Raw genomic sequence first — 17,570 nt, 5'->3', positions numbered from 1 at the left:
ATCTGATCGGAGGCACTGAAGTCTGCCGGAATACCTTTCAGTTTCTTATGGTCTGAGTTTTCATTAATGTTGTTAATCTATGTTATGTTAGTGTTCATTCAAAGTCACATACAGACGCACATAGGGACGCTGTCTTAATAATCCACTGTGCGTTTCATAACGCCGTTTGGCTACATTGTTATTAGCTATGCTTGCTAGCTCGCTAGCTCGGCACTGTATTATTACAATGTGAATGATGCGAAACTTGTGTTCGGTCAGATGATCGTATTATAAGCTACGATCATCTGATGATATGTACGGGAGCATATGACCTCTGCTGTGCAAGAATAACGTGTGGATAACACACTTCTGGTGCGTTTCAGAACGTTATGTTGCCATAACGGTTATTAGCTATACTGGAGATTGGCTAGTTCACTATTGGCATGTTAAAAATAATACGCACTTCGAAACTTTTCGGTCAGATGAGCGTAGGTTCAGTTTGATGATTCAAATGCTTTGAGACGAAACTCCCGTGTTCGAAACCTAACATTGCATTGAATGATGTGTGAATGCCACACCTTTGCATGGATGAATCACACATGTGATTAACAGACATATGCACATAAAGGTGTGGCATTCACACATAATTCAAGCAATACTACTGATCAATCTATACTGATTCATGTGCAAGCAAAAATATTTAGTCTTCTCTAAAATAATATAAGAAAATAACATTTTCATAAGAATATTTCCCTGAACTGTGAACAGATTTAAAAGAGGAAGAATTGGATTATTGTGTATTACAGGACGTCATCAGCATATAGGCTGATTTGTGAATGAAAATATCTGAGCTGCTGATGGAGTTAAACTGAGTTTCAATAAACATGTCAAGGGTATTAGGCAAAGGACTCAAATATATGCATGTACTTGTATTTGTAATAACGTGTATTCTTTTTTCTGCTTCAGTGAAGTGAGTGTAATAAAGTGTATTAAATCACTGGTGTGTGTCCTCAGTGAACTGTATCAGTCTCTGCAGTCACTTCAGTTTCTGTTCTCTTTCACTGAAGGAGGTTTTTGTATGAGGCTTTTTCACTGTGTGAACACATCTTTACTGTTGATCTCGTGATAACTCTGACAGTAGTAAACTGCAGCATCTTCAGCCTGGACTCCACTGATGGTCAGAGTGAAGGAAGAATGTGATCCACTGCCTGTAAAACGACCTGGAATCCCTGATTCTCGAGTGGAAGCATAGTAAATAAGGAGTTTAGGAGTTTCTCCATCTCTCTGTTGGTACCAGGATAGAAGGTGGTAGCTGCCACTAACATAAACATTCTGACTGGTTGTACATGTGATGGTGGCAGATCCTCCCACAGCAGATGTCACTGCTCCAGACTGAGTCACTGTGACCTGTCCTCTGGACTCTGAGGACACAGAGACAGAGACATAAAGCAGAGTCATGGTTTTGTCGGCTTCATTTCAGAGGGACAGATGTTGACAGAGGAGTTTGACTCTCTGGACTTTACCTGTGAAGCAGCAGCAGAGGAGAGTCCAGATGAGGACGGAGGTCAAAGTCATGATTTCTGTGTCTTGTGTTGTCATGAAGGACAGCTGTCAGTCCTCCAGTCTTCAACTGTCAGGACTATAAAGTGTCCCAGAGCACTGGAGCATGGTGCTGCTGATGCAAAGTCACTCTCTATGGAAATGCTCTGACTGACTCCAACTGGTTTTACTCTATTCTCTACATTTCTGTGTCGTCTAAAAATAAAAAATAAAACAATATTTACTTGCTTAAAATAATATTATCTGTACCTTTTTTGGATGTTTTACATGTATCATAGGACGTCATCAGCATAGGATGATTCATTAATGATGTGAACTAAAGAATCTCTGAGCTGCTGATGGATTTTTTTAAAAAATATAAATATATTTACAAACTTGAAGAATATTAAAAAGAACAACTTGACCATGTCTGCTGGACATTTGAATTTATATTAACGTACAAAATAGTATAATAAACTTTATTAAATCACTGATGTAATAAGAAAATAATAAACCAGTGTAGTTTCTATATAAATAAAGTTCATATAATTGAGTAAATGTTTAGTGAAGTAGTTCAACACTGTTAATGTTTGTTGGAAATAAAATCATTGGACAAATTCCTCTAATATTGTCTTCTTCACTCACATGTCAACTCAAAGACTTGACCTCAAACTCGGCACGTAAACATTCTCTGTAGAAACATGTGGTCAAACATAGAAGTGATTTTATGATTAAAGGTGTTATTGTCATGTTTAAATGTTCAGTGTAACTGTGAGAAAGATGTTCATCGTCTGCTGTGATATTTTAGTGTGTGTGCAGCTGTTGAGTCACATCAGTTCCTCTGCAGCTGAGGGAGGTTTTTGTACCACGTTTTATCACTGTGTGAACGGGTAGCTGTTATGCTGCTGACAGTAATAAACTCCTCCATCTTCAGTCTGAACATCTCTGATGGTCAGAGTGAAGTCAGTCTGATGATAAGTTGCACTGAAGCGATCTGGAACTCCAGACTGACGAGCAGTTGTATCATAAATCAGGAGTTTAGGAGGTTGTGCAGGTTTCTGCAGGTACCAGTTAACATCATCACCTATAAGTTGACTGGATTTACATTTGATAGAGACAGTCTGTCCTGGAGAAGGAGACAGAGATCCAGGAGACTGAGTCATGGTGATGTCTCCTGATGAACCTGAAAACATATCAAACAGGAGAAACGTTACTGAGACAAATCAAAGCTGGAGGACGAAGATCAACGTCCAAACAGAAGATGATTGTTTCTTTAACGTGGAAAAGAGACAGAAGATCAGGTTTCTCCATCAGGTTTTCACCAGAGAGTCTCACCCTGAACAAGGAGCTCCAGAGTGAGCAGCAGTAGAGTCACACACATCATCATCATTGTGCTGCTGGTGAGTCAGTGTCTCTGAAAGACCTGGACACTCACTGATCAACACTGGACTCTTAACGGCCAAGAACAAAGAGGGAGGACACATATGCAAACACACAGAGTCAGTCAAGTGCAGCTGTCCTCAACATGTCCTGCTGTGTCCATCACCACTGACACATGTGACTGTGGACATTCTCTGCAACATGAGCAGGAATAAATGTTAGAAACTATAGAGTAGAAAACATTTGATGACCAGAAAACAACTGAAAGTCTGGAGTAAATTCTTTATCTTTTATCAGAGCTAAGAATGTGCAATGACTGATGAGAAAAACATCTAATTATCAAAGTGAGAGTTCATAAATTCAGATGTTTTCAATTAAAATCAATTAATAAAGTTAAAACGGCTGCTCTGATTGAAAAACTACAAACCTATCAATTTATTTTCTCTCTTTTCGTCAAATATAATAGGGAACAAAATCCATACTTTCTAGATTAGCTCTAAATTATGAGTTGTTTTTTATGTATAATATGTATATATAAAACAAGGGTGATTGGGTTAAAACAAAGAAAATATTAAAAACATTTGTATGTATCATAGAACATCATCAGCATAGAGGCTGATATATTAATAATGTGAGTTAAAGAAGCTGCTGATGGTTTTTCTATTGAATAAAAAATGTTTTGAAAACATGAGAAGCATTAAAACAAAATTACTTAACCATGTCAATTGGACATTTTAAATTACTGTATTAATGTACAAAACAGTTGAAATTTTTTTTATTAAATCACTGGTGTGTGTCCTCAGTGAACTGTATCAGTCTCTGCAGTCACTTCAGTTTCTGTTCTCTTTCACTGAAGGAGGTTTTTGTACGAGGCTTTTTCACTGTGTGAACACATCTTTGCTGTTGATGTAGTGAAAACTCTGACAGTAGTAAACTGCAGCATCTTCAGCCTGGACTCCACTGATGGTCAGAGTGAAGGAAGAATGTGATCCACTGCCTGTAAAACGACCTGGAATCCCTGATTCTCGAGTGGAAGCATAGGAAATAAGGAGTTTAGGAGTTTCTCCATCTCTCTGTTGGTACCAGTGTAGGCAGTGACCGTAGCTACTATGATAATAAACATTCTGACTGGTTGTACATGTGATGGTGGCAGATCCTCCCACAGCAGATGTCACTGCTCCAGACTGAGTCACTGTGACCTGTCCTCTGGACTCTGAGGACACAGAGACAGAGACATAAAGCAGAGTCATGGTTTTGTCGGCTTCATTTCAGAGGGACAGATGTTGACAGAGGAGTTTGACTCTCTGGACTTTACCTGTGAAGCAGCAGCAGAGGAGAGTCCAGATGAGGACGGAGGTCAAAGTCATGATTTCTGTGTCTTGTGTTGTCATGAAGGACAGCTGTCAGTCCTCCAGTCTTCAACTGTCAGGACTATAAAGTGTCCCAGAGCACTGGAGCATGGTGCTGCTGATGCAAAGTCACTCTCTATGGAAATGCTCTGACTGACTCCAGCAGGGACTTTCATCAATTTCATCATCCTGTCGATCAATTTATCAATCACTTTATCAGAGGATTGATCAGGATGTGATGACACTTTTGGGTTTTATTTTTATCTGAGATTTTATTTTCTCATATTTTTTAAGATAAGATGGTCCTTTATTAGTCCTGCAGTGAGGACATGTACAATGTCATCTTTTAATATCAGCTTCTTAAATTGAATATATCACTTTTAAAAAATGACCTTATTAAGTAAAACCTGTGATTGTTCTTCATCTTCAGATTTTAAAATCAGCTGATAAATCTTTACAAACAGACTCATTCTGGTGAGTTTGTTTGTTTCACAGTCACAGACACGTGTGTCTCTACACTCAGAGGTTTTTGTACGACGCCTCAGAGACTTTGAATCACTGTGGTACACGTTTGGTGGAGGAACCAGACTGGAAGTTGGAAGTAAGTTTTTCTCTAATATGATCATAACAATATTTGTGTAATTATCCAATTTTGCCAAGATTGTTGTAGGTCAAATCTCACTTTATTTTCTTTTTAAAATATTGATTTTTTTATTTTGTCTCCTTCATTCTGGAGCTGAACTCTGAGCAATTTTACTCGACACAGTCCTGTCAAGATTATGTTTGTATCATAAAACTTCAATTCAGTTTTAAATTTGTTTTGTCTTGAAGTTATTTAAAAAGTTTTATCAATACTGTCTGAATTCTAAACGAACAAGATTTGATATGTTTTTACAATATTTTATATTTTTGTTCATGTTTTCCATGAACTCTAAAGTATATTTAATATTTTTGATGAGAAATATTTTGCAATCTTACTTTACATATTCATGTTAGGCTGGAGTTTAAAACTGGAAATTTCACTTATAATTTGTTTAATTCCATCAACACTTTATTTGTTTAACATGACTTGAGATTCAGAAGCAACTTAACACAGTGAAGATAAAGATGAGATTTGAACATGTTGAAAATCTGTAATCTATTGTGTTACATGTTGTTTGAAGTCATTTCTTTATTGACTTGTATTTAAAACTCAAGAGTTTCAGTCTCCAGATGTTTGATGATTTGGATTAGAAATGTTACAAATGTTGTAAAAGTCAGTTTCCAGTGTAGTTTTTCTACATTTCTTCAGGTCAAAGTGTTTGATGATTGTCTCTGTGCTGATGTGCATGAGAGGCTTCTTAAAGCGAAGTGAAACCATGTGACTGGTGGAGCAGAAAAACCATGTGGCACAAAATCAGCTCTCACACAGAAACATGTCCGAGTGTGTGGCGTTCAACCGACAGCTGTGTCCTCTCTGTGCTCTAAACTGACTGTTGTCTCCTAGGTGACGTCCGTCCCACCCTGACGGTGCTGCCGCCCTCCAGTGAGGAGCTGCAGCAGGGGAAGGCCACGCTCATGTGTCTGGCCAACAAGGGCTTCCCCTCAGACTGGACTCTGTCCTGGAAGTTGGACGGCAGCAGCAGCAGCAGCAGCAGCTGGGAGCAGAGCATGAGTCGTGGGCTGCTGGAGAAGGACGGTCTCTACAGCTGGAGCAGCATCCTGAGGCTTTCTGCTGACCAGTGGAGGAAGGTGGGCTCTGTGACCTGTGAGGCCACCCAGGGCTCCCAGATTCTCTCAGAGACACTGAGGACAGACCAGTGTTCCTAGTCCTGACCTGACTCACTGACTCTCTGCTACTGCTTTTACTCTGCATTTCTGTCTCTTTTCACAATTTAAAGTTTGAAAACTTCTCGCTCATGATGATCCTGACTCTTTACACTTTTTCACATAATAAACTTGTTTGTTTTCATTAAAAAAACATGTTTCCATGGACTTGTTATTATGAAGTGACATTTTAATGACACCAGGGTGAAATAGGATGAACAAACATGATCAGTGAATGTCATTTTAAACAACTTTATAGAAATAAATCATCAACAATTAACAAATGACTTTTTAAAATGTCAGGAGAAAAGACATTTGATATCATCAACACAAATGAAGATGAAAAAAGTCAATCATAAGTCTTGGATTGGACTGATTAAATCACATAACATGAAAAGTGTTTTTAATGTTTGTGTACATTCATAAAATAACACATGCATACACATTAAATTAACATTTTATCCACTTGTCAAATTAATAATAATCAAAATTATTAGATGATGTTTTACTTTATTTTGCTATTATTCTTTTTAAAAAAGTGTTAAAACTGTGGAAGGTTTATTTGGGCACATTTTATTCCTTCCTGTTCTTTGATGTAAATGCCTTTTATACATATTATTTTGGCAAATATACACATTTGTTTTTCTAGAAAAAACTATTGAAATGCACTCAAATCCAATACATCTACACTACATTTAGGCCTAAGATTGGAGAGATTGAGTCACATGACATGAAAGTAATTTTTAAAAAACTATATAAAATATAGAAAGTCTTAATAGTGAATAAAAAAATACTGTTTGCGAAGTATAATTATGATTATTTGTAGTAAATATAAAAGTTGTAAATGAAATTGTATGTGAGCTGAGTTTAATGTGACATGAAGAATATTAGACAAAAATGTAACTTGAACATGTCTAATGGACATTTGTTATTATGTGTTGATTCCAACATATATATAAATGTTTTTTATGCACATTTACAACAATACTACTAAATAAATAAATAAATGAATAAACAAGAGTGATCATATAAAACTTGGATGTTTTCCATGTATCATAGAACATCATCAGCATAGAGGCTGATTTATTAATGATGTGAGTTAAATAATCTCTGAGCTGCTGATGGATTTTCTTTGTGAATCAAACTGAGTTTGAATGAAAATGTAAATACTATGAAACAAATAACTTATTATTAACTAATAATAATGTATAATCACTAATAAACAAGTGAGCTTCACTGAAACAGTGTAATAAAGTGTATTAAATCACTGGTGTGTGTCCTCAGTGAACTGTATCAGTCTCTGCAGTCACTTCAGTTTCTGTTCTCTTTCACTGAAGGAGGTTTTTGTACGAGGCTTTTTCACTGTGTGAACACAGCTTTACTGTTGATGGAGTGATAACTCTGACAGTAGTAAACTGCAGCATCTTCAGCCTGGACTCCACTGATGGTCAGAGTGAAGGAAGAATGTGATCCACTGCCTGTAAAACGACCTGGAATCCCTGATGCTCGATTGGAAGCCCAATAAATAAGGAGTTTAGGAGTTTCTCCATCTCTCTGTTGGTACCAGTATAGGAAGTGGCCGTTGCTATTATAATAAACATTCTGACTGGTTGTACATGTGATGGTGGCAGATCCTCCCACAGCAGATGTCACTGCTCCAGACTGAGTCACTGTGACCTGTCCTCTGGACTCTGAGGACACAGAGACAGAGACATAAAGCAGAGTCATGGTTTTGTCGGCTTCATTTCAGAGGGACAGATGTTGACAGAGGAGTTTGACTCTCTGGACTTTACCTGTGAAGCAGCAGCAGAGGAGAGTCCAGATGAGGACGGAGGTCAAAGTCATGATTTCTGTGTCTTGTGTTGTCATGAAGGACAGCTGTCAGTCCTCCAGTCTTCAACTGTCAGGACTATAAAGTGTCCCAGAGCACTGGAGCATGGTGCTGCTGATGCAAAGTCACTCTCTATGGAAATGCTCTGACTGACTCCAGCAGGGACTTTCATCAATTTCATCATCCTGTCGATCAATTTATCAATCACTTTATCAGAGGATTGATCAGGATGTGATGACACTTTTGGGTTTTATTTTTATCTGAGATTTTATTTTCTTATATTTTTTAAGATAAGATGGTCCTTTATTAGTCCTGCAGTGAGGACATTTACAATGTCATCTTTTAATATCAGCTTCTTAAATTGAATATATCACTTTTAAAAAATGACTTAATTAAGTAAAACCTGTGATTGTTCTTCATCTTCAGATTTTAAAATCAGCTGATAGATCTTAACAAACAGACTCATTCTGGTGAGTTTGTTTGTTTCACAGTCACAGACACGTGTGTCTCTACACTCAGAGGTTTTTGTACGACGCCTCAGAGACTTTGAATCACTGTGGTACACGTTTGGTGGAGGAACCAGACTGGAATTTGGAAGTAAGTTTTTCTCTAATACGATCATAACAATATTTGTGTAATTATCCAATTTTAAATGGTTTGCTGTAGGTCAAATCTCACTTTAATGTAATTTTATATTTTTTAAATATTGATGTTTTTATTTCATTCTGGAGCTGAACTCTGAGCAATTTTACTCGACACAGTCCTGTCAAGATTATGTTTGTATCTTAAAACTTCAATTCAGTTTTAGTTCAGTTTTGTTTAGCAGTGATTTAAAAAGTTTTATCAATACTGTCTGAATTCTAAACGAACAAGATTTGATATGTTTTTACAATATTTTATGTTTTTGTTCATGTTTTCCATGAACTCTAAAGTATATTTAATATTTTTGATGAGAAATATTTTGCAATCTTACTTTACATATTCAAGTTAGGCTGGAGTTTAAAACTGGAAATTTCACTTAAAATTTTTTTAATTCCATCAACACTTTATTTGTTTAACATGACTTGAGATTCAGAAGCAACTTAACACAGTGAAGATAAAGATGAGATTTGAACATGTTGAAAATCTGTAATATATTGTGTTACATGTTGTTTGAAGTCATTTCTTTATTGACTTGTATTTAAAACTCAAGAGTTTCAGTCTCCAGATGTTTGATGATTTGGATTAGAAATGTTACAAATGTTGTCAAAGTCAGTTTCCAGTGTAGTTTTTCTACATTTCTTCAGGTCAAAGTGTTTGATGATTGTCTCTGTGCTGATGTGCATGAGAGGCTTCTTAAAGCGAAGTGAAACCATGTGACTGGTGGAGCAGAAAAACCATGTGGCACAAAATCAGCTCTCACACAGAAACATGTCCGAGTGTGTGGCGTTCAACCGACAGCTGTGTCCTCTCTGTGCTCTAAACTGACTGTTGTCTCCTAGGTGACGTCCGTCCCACCCTGACGGTGCTGCCGCCCTCCAGTGAGGAGCTGCAGCAGGGGAAGGCCACGCTCATGTGTCTGGCCAACAAGGGCTTCCCCTCAGACTGGACTCTGTCCTGGAAGTTGGACGGCAGCAGCAGCAGCAGCAGCAGCTGGGAGCAGAGCATGAGTCGTGGGCTGCTGGAGAAGGACGGTCTCTACAGCTGGAGCAGCATCCTGAGGCTTTCTGCTGACCAGTGGAGGAAGGTGGGCTCTGTGACCTGTGAGGCCACCCAGGGCTCCCAGATTCTCTCAGAGACACTGAGGACAGACCAGTGTTCCTAGTCCTGACCTGACTCACTGACTCTCTGCTACTGCTTTTACTCTGCATTTCTGTCTCTTTTCACAATTTAAAGTTTGAAAACTTCTCGCTCATGATGATCCTGACTCTTTACACTTTTTCACATAATAAACTTGTTCGTTTTCATTAAAAAAACATGTTTCCATGGACTTGTTATTATGAAGTGACATTTTAATGACACCAGGGTGAAATAGGATGAACAAACATGATCAGTGAATGTCATTTAAACAACTTTATAGAAATAAATCATCAACAATTTACAAAGTACTCTTTAAAATGCCAGGAAAAAATAAATGTTATATCACCAACACAAATGAAGATGAAAAAAGTCAATCATAAGTCTTGGATTGGACTGATTAAATCACATAACATAGATAGCTATTGATTTATGTTCATGTTTGTATAGATTAATAAAATAACGTGACTACACATTCAATATATATTTTATCAACTTGTCAAATAATAGATAAAATTATCCCAATTTTACAAATCATTTTTCAATTATTAGAGAATCAAATCACTTTTCAGTTTGTTGAAATCTTTATTTCAAAGTTTGGAAAAGAAAAAAGTCTTTGAGTTTATTTGTTATTTAGAAGAAAAATACAATTTGCTTCAACATGATCTCCTTTTATATCTATGATGTTTTGATTTATTTTACTATTATTCTTTTTAAAAATTTAAATTGTGGAAGGTTTAATTGGGCTCATTTTATTCCTTCCTATTCTTTTATAAATGTAAATGCCTTTCATGAGTATTATTTGTTTTTCCAAGAAAAACTCTAAAAATGCACTCAAATCCAATTCATTTATTATACATGTTGGTGTTAGATTGGAGTGATTTGTTCCAATCTGTTTGCAAAGTATAATTATTATAAGTTGTATTTAGTGAAAAAGTCTTTGAGCTGAGTTTCATGTGACAAAAATGTAACTTGAACGTATTTGCTGAATCCATAATATATGAAATTGTTTGTTGCACTTTAACAACAACACCAATAAATAAATAAATAAGCAAGAATGATCATAGAAAAGTTGGATGTTTTCCATGTATCATAGGACGTGATCAGCATTAGAGGCTGATTTATTCATGATGTGAGTTAAAGAAGCTGCTGATGGTTTTTCTATTGAATAAAAATGTTTTTCAACAAATGAGAAGCATTAAAACAACATACTTAACCATGTTTACTGGACAATTTAAATTATTGTATTAATGTACAAAATAGTGTAATAAAGTGTATTAAATCACTGGTGTGTGTCCTCAGTGAACTGTATCAGTCTCTGCAGTCACTTCAGTTTCTGTTCTCTTTCACTGAAGGAGGTTTTTGTACGAGGCTTTTTCACTGTGTGAACACATAGATGCTGTTGATGACATGAAAACTCTGACAGTAGTAAACTGCAGCATCTTCAGCCTGGACTCCACTGATGGTCAGAGTGAAGGAAGAATGTGATCCACTGCCTGTAAAACGACCTGGAATCCCTGATGCTCGATTGGAAGCATGGTAAATAAGGAGTTTAGGAGTTTCTCCATCTCTCTGTTGGTACCAGTGTAGGTAGTGGCCGTAGCTACCATGATAATAAACATTCTGACTGGTTGTACATGTGATGGTGGCAGATCCTCCCACAGCAGATGTCACTGCTCCAGACTGAGTCACTGTGACCTGTCCTCTGGACTCTGAGGACACAGAGACATAAAGCAGAGTCATGGTTTTGTCGGCTTCATTTCAGAGGGACAGATGTTGACAGAGGAGTTTGACTCTCTGGACTTTACCTGTGAAGCAGCAGCAGAGGAGAGTCCAGATGAGGACGGAGGTCAAAGTCATGATTTCTGTGTCTTGTGTTGTCATGAAGGACAGCTGTCAGTCCTCCAGTCTTCAACTGTCAGGACTATAAAGTGTCCCAGAGCACTGGAGCATGGTGCTGCTGATGCAAAGTCACTCTCTATGGAAATGCTCTGACTGACTCCAGCAGGGACTTTCATCAATTTCATCATCCTGTCGATCAATTTATCAATCACTTTATCAGAGGATTGATCAGGATGTGATGACACTTTTCAACTTTATTTTTATCTGAGATTTTATTTTCTCATATTTTTTAAGATAAGATGGTCCTTTATTAGTCCTGCAGTGAGGACATTTACAATGTCATCTTTTAATATCAGCTTCTTAAATGTAATATATCACTTTAAAAAAATGACCTAATTAAGTAAAACCTGTGATTGTTCTTCATCTTCAGATTTTAAAATCAGCTGATAAATCTTTACAAACAGACTCATTCTGGTGAGTTTGTTTGTTTCACAGTCACAGACACGTGTGTCTCTACACTCAGAGGTTTTTGTACGACACCTCAGAGACTTTGAATCACTGTGGTGGACGTTTGGTGGAGGAACCAGACTGGAAGTTGGAAGTAAGTTTTTCTCTAATACGATCATAACAATATTTGTGTAATTATCCAATTTTAAAAAGATTGTTGTAGGTCAAATCTCACTTTATTTTCTTTTTAAAATATTGATTTTTTTATTTTGTCTCCTTCATTCTGGAGCTGAACTCTGAGCAATTTTACTCGACACAGTCCTGTCAAGATTATGTTTGTATCATAAAACTTCAATTCAGTTTTAAATTTGTTTTGTTTTGAAGTTATTTAAAAAGTTTTATCAATACTGTCTGAATTCTACACAAAGATTTGATATGTTTTTACAATATTGAATATTTTTGTTCACGTTTTCCATGAACACTAAAGTATATTTACACTTTACATACATTAATTTATTTAACATGACTTGAGATTCAGAAGCAACTTAACACAGTGAAGATAAAGATGAGATTTGAACATGTTGAAAATCTGTAATCTATTGTGTTACATGTTGTTTGAAGTCATTTCTTTATTGACTTGTATTTAAAACTCAAGAGTTTCCGTCTCCAGATGTTTGATGATTTGGATTAGAAATGTTACAAATGTTGTAAAAGTCAGTTTCCAGTGTAGTTTTTCTACATTTCTTCAGGTCAAAGTGTTTGATGATTGTTTCTGTGCTGATGTGCATGAGAGGCTTCTTAAAGCGAAGTGAAACCATGTGACTGGTGGAGCAGAAAAACCATGTGGCACAAAATCAGCTCTCACACAGAAACATGTCCGAGTGTGTGGCGTTCAACCGACAGCTGTGTCCTCTCTGTGCTCTAAACTGACTGTTGTCTCCTAGGTGACGTCCGTCCCACCCTGACGGTGCTGCCGCCCTCCAGTGAGGAGCTGCAGCAGGGGAAGGCCACGCTCATGTGTCTGGCCAACAAGGGCTTCCCCTCAGACTGGACTCTGTCCTGGAAGTTGGACGGCAGCAGCAGCAGCAGCAGCAGCTGGGAGCAGAGCATGAGTCGTGGGCTGCTGGAGAAGGACGGTCTCTACAGCTGGAGCAGCATCCTGAGGCTTTCTGCTGACCAGTGGAGGAAGGTGGGCTCTGTGACCTGTGAGGCCACCCAGGGCTCCCAGATTCTCTCAGAGACACTGAGGACAGACCAGTGTTCCTAGTCCTGACCTGACTCACTGACTCTCTGCTACTGCTTTTACTCTGCATTTCTGTCTCTTTTCACAATTTAAAGTTTGAAAACTTCTTGCTCATGATGATCCTGACTCTTTCAACTTTTTCACATAATAAACTTGTTTGTTTTCATTAAAAAAACATGTTTCTATGGACTTGTTATTATGAAGTGACATTTTAATGACACCAGGGTGAAATAGGATGAACAAACATGATCAGTGAATGTCATTTTAAACAACTTTAGAGAAATAAATCATCAACAATTTACAAATGACTTTTTAAAATGTCAGGAAAAAATAAATGTTATATCACCAACACAAATTAAGATGAAAAAAGTAAATCATAAATCTTGGATTGGACTGATTAAATCACATAACATAGATAGCTATTGATTTATGTTCATGTTTGTATAGATTAATAAAATAACGTGACTACACATTCAATATATATTTTATCAACTTGTCAAATAATAGATAAAATTATCCCAATTTTACAAATCATTTTTCAATTATTAGAGAATCAAATCACTTTTCAGTTTGTTGAAATCTTTATTTCAAAGTTTGGAAAAGAAAAAAGTCTTTGAGTTTATTTGTTATTTAGAAGAAAAATACAATTTGCTTCAACATGATCTCCTTTTATATCTATGATGTTTTGATTTATTTTACTATTATTCTTTTTAAAAATTAAAATTGTGGAAGGTTTAATTGGGCTCATTTTATTACTTCCTATTCTTTTATAAAAGTAAATTCCTTTCATGAGTATTATTCTGGCAAATATACACATTTGTTTTTCCAAGAAAAACTCTAAAAAATGCACTCAAATCCAATTAATTTATTTTACATGTTGGTGTTAGATTGGAGTGATTTGTTCCAATCTGTTTGCAAAGTATAATTATTATAAGTTGTATTTTAAATAGGGCTGTGAAAAGATTAACATTTTTAATCAGATTAATCACAGGGTAGCTGTGGATTAATCACGATTAATCACGATTAATTACCATTCGTAAATATGCCAGAACAATTCTAATTTTCTCTTTATATTGTTGTAGGAACGGATAGATAAATAAAGTATGTGAAAATATAAATGTAAAGAACAATAAAATACTGTAAATAACTTGTAAAAACCTATACAAACAGTAAAATATAAACATTACATTGTAAAGAACCCACATTATAAGACAATATAAATAAATAGAAAAAATAAAATGCTGTAAATAACTTTGAAAAAACTTTTTAAAAAAACTACACATTGCACTGTTGCGGCTTTCCAATCCCTTGAAGTCGCTTGAGAGGTAGAGAATAGGTCCTGTGTATTTGTATGACGCGCTGCTGCCGACACATAGAAGCACACTGAGTCCAGGTACGTTTTCACAGGTATTTAATGAAGGAAAAGATGTCACGATCTCACCTGCACCTTCCTCTCAATTTTATTGTTAGTGTTTTTGTTTTGCTGCTGCTGCTCTTTTCCTCCCTCACTCTGACTCAGCAGGGGGCGTGGCTGACCCACTTCCTCCAAGACGCCGGTGATTGACTACACCTGCGCGGCTCCGCCTCACCTGCTCCAGATGAGTAATCAGCGGGGCTTAAAGACGGAGCCGTTCCTCTTCACCGGCGTCAGATCGTTTTCTCACGTACATGGGTAAAGACATGCTTCTCGTTTGCTCGCTGAACTTACCTTCTCCAGATACTTACCTGCCTGTCCTCGCTCCAGGTTGCCACGTCTCCTGCCGTTCCACGAACTCACTGGTTGTTCCTGTTTCCCTACGCTCCTGGGATCTTCATTTCCAAACCCGTGAGTTTGTTCCACGCTGGAACTCTGCCACCCTGCCGAGCCACCCTCGCAGTAGCTGCAAGGACATTCTTTCCACCTGTCTCTCTAACTATCCCCTACCGCTTCCCCTCGTTTTGGAAGTCGCTTTTTGTTTGTATTTTATAATAAATATCTTTTGTTTTGAAATATGCTCCCGTCTCCGTCTGCTTCCGGGTCCAGGCTAAACGAATCCTGACAAAAGAGCTACAGCGGTCTTCCAATTACACTCGCATATTAGATAGAAAACGTGTACCCTGTTGGCATGTGTATTTAGACAATCATATTTGAAACGACGGTCAACTAAAATTACGGCTACCTCTCTCCTCTCCTGCTGCAGGTGAATCAGCCCTTCTAACTTACTTCCCGTGACCATGTGACCCAAACCCCACATATAGGGTTGCCACCTTTCAGAAATGAAAATAAGGGACACCCCACCGCGGCTCCTCTGGGCCATGACCACCACGGAGCCGACTAATGTAGGACATGTAGGCGCGTGTGTTGTAAGGGTGTCAGGGGTTTTTCTATTAAAATTTCACTATGGAGAGTACATGGCGAGGGAGCGGAGGCGGGTTGGTGTGGAGCATTTGAAAATTTGAGGTAAAAATGGGGCATTCTGAGGCTTTTGAAGGACCATTATGATGACTCATGGAGTAAGGCCAAGTAACTCAAAAAATTACAGAACTCTGTATTACAGAAAACATCTACTTTGGGAAGCAGCCGGGGGAACACATGAACATGAAATGTCTTTATTGGCAAGAGCAATGTAACTAGGGATGCACCGAAAATCAGGAAACAGTTGGCCGAAACGGAAAAACCGAAATAAGTTATTGTGCTAATTCTGTACCTTTTTTTTTTTTTCTAATTTTGTTATGGCAGGGACTGTGTGTGCTTATCTCACTAAAGTCAAGGCATTGCAATTATAGTATATTATATTATAGAGTGTCCCCCCTCATTTGGTGCAGACGGGCCTTTTTTTCTGCGCACCGCACCTGCACTGTGGCTTCTCTCTCTCTCTCTGCTGCGTTGTGCGTTGCTGCTTCGCTTTGAGCTTTTCCTCCAAGCGATCTTTCCGTATCAGCACAGCCTGGACTATTTCTCTACATGCAGTTTTGTCTTTACATCCAATAATAATCTTTATGACGAGGATCAGTACAGTCGCGATGACGTGCAGGGGATCCGAGTAGATCTTAGTGTTAACAATTCTTAACGGCGCACTTTTAATTGTTTTCACTCCGTGGTCTCAATCTTTTTGTAGAAGAGCTTTAGTTTAGTTGTAATTAAGGGAATAACAGATTAATCAGATGAGCTGATGTCTTTAGTTAACTGTGAGCAGCACCGATGTGTGGCGTCTGTTGCTAGGCAACCGTGACAGCAGCACGCGCACAGAGGACCCGAGCCGGGGCGGCCGAGATCCTGCATAGATCCCGCCACGACAAGTTTGCTGGCCTTAGTATTCCCTGTGTTTTATTTTCATCTTTATCTTTAGTGTTGTTGTGTGTGTGTGTGTGTGACAGACATGTGGATTGGATATTTAAGGAAATACGGAACAAACCGCGTCCCGTATTGAACCAATACGGGACGCAACATTTAATTGCCAAATAAAGGACGATTCTGTATTTTACGGGACGGGTGGCAACCCTACCCACATATCACTGTGGCAACCAGACCAAACAAATCGAAACCCGAATAATCCTCAGCAAAGAAATGTGGCTCCTACATTGCACTGTAAATAACTCACATTATAAACAAAATATAAAGTATAGAAGTTATATAGTTTTCTTGGGGTTACTAAACCCACAGCAGGAGAAGCACTGCTTCTACTAGTTAGCGTTAGTGTCAGCTAGCATACTGACGCTAATGTTAGCCTCTGTCTGTGTCCCCGTTAGTTAGACAGTGACTGTTAATGTTATGATTATATCATTATCTGTGCCAGCAGCGCCACTTACAACTGTGTCTTTATTTCTTTTTTCTTCCTCTTCTAACTTCCTGATTGATAACTCCTCTTCATTTTCCTTCAGCTTCACACAGGTTAACGTGAGGTGACGTGGGGCCCCTTTAGGGAGGTTTCCTACTGAGGTGTCAATGCAAATCAACCCTTGTTGTTTAAGGGGGACGGGGATGCAGCTGCTCACTGATGCATTAAGGTCCGAGCCCCTATCGGCTCGGGGCCCCAAGCAGTTGCCTGTCCATAAACTGGACGTCAACTCGTAGAGCGATGAAAGTGCGTTAATGCGTTAAAAAAAATGTACGCGTTAATTCCACAAATTAATCATCCTGCGTTAACGCGTTAATTTTGACAGCCCTAATTTTAAATGAAAAAGTCTTTGAGCTGAGTTTCATGTGACGTGAAGAATATTAGACAAAAATGTAACTTGAACATGTTTGCTGAATCCATAATATATGAAAGTGTTTGTTGCACTTTAACAACAACACCAATAAATAAATAAATAAGCAAGAATGATCACAGAAAAGTTGGATGTTTTCCATATATCATAGGACGTGATCAGCATAGAGGCTGATTTATTCATGATGTGA

General features: G+C 37.8%; 7 gene segments (V, D, J or C); 3 read left to right on the top strand and 4 right to left on the bottom strand.

The window, feature by feature from the left end:
• Positions 1-1,068: 1,068 nt before the first annotated feature.
• On the bottom strand, positions 1,069-1,554 carry LOC310936160 (immunoglobulin kappa variable 4-1-like). The segment is given in 2 exons: positions 1,503-1,554; positions 1,069-1,400 (listed from the first exon to the last, which is right to left on the bottom strand).
• An 839-nt stretch (positions 1,555-2,393) lies between these two features.
• On the bottom strand, positions 2,394-4,148 carry LOC310936159 (Ig kappa chain V region GOM-like). The segment is given in 2 exons: positions 4,037-4,148; positions 2,394-2,701 (listed from the first exon to the last, which is right to left on the bottom strand).
• A 30-nt stretch (positions 4,149-4,178) lies between these two features.
• On the top strand, positions 4,179-6,153 carry LOC310936158 (Ig lambda-2 chain C region-like). The segment is given in 3 exons: positions 4,179-4,359; positions 4,771-4,848; positions 5,734-6,153.
• Positions 6,154-7,412: 1,259 nt separating this feature from the next.
• LOC310936157 (immunoglobulin kappa variable 4-1-like) lies at positions 7,413-7,781 on the bottom strand. The segment is given in 1 exon: positions 7,413-7,781.
• Positions 7,782-7,811: 30 nt separating this feature from the next.
• LOC310936156 (Ig lambda-2 chain C region-like) lies at positions 7,812-9,785 on the top strand. The segment is given in 3 exons: positions 7,812-7,992; positions 8,404-8,481; positions 9,366-9,785.
• Positions 9,786-11,037: 1,252 nt separating this feature from the next.
• Positions 11,038-11,403, bottom strand: LOC310936155 (Ig kappa chain V region K-25-like). The segment is given in 1 exon: positions 11,038-11,403.
• Positions 11,404-11,433: 30 nt separating this feature from the next.
• Positions 11,434-13,271, top strand: LOC310936154 (Ig lambda-2 chain C region-like). The segment is given in 3 exons: positions 11,434-11,614; positions 12,026-12,103; positions 12,894-13,271.
• The last annotated feature ends 4,299 nt before the right edge of the window (positions 13,272-17,570 follow it).

Source organism: Microchirus variegatus (genome assembly GCF_963457635.1).
Source record: "Microchirus variegatus genome assembly, chromosome: 13".
NCBI classification, from domain to species: Eukaryota; Metazoa; Chordata; class Actinopteri; order Pleuronectiformes; family Soleidae; genus Microchirus; species Microchirus variegatus.
Note: the sequence above shows the minus strand (reverse complement) of the source record. Positions and strands in the feature narration are given on the sequence as shown.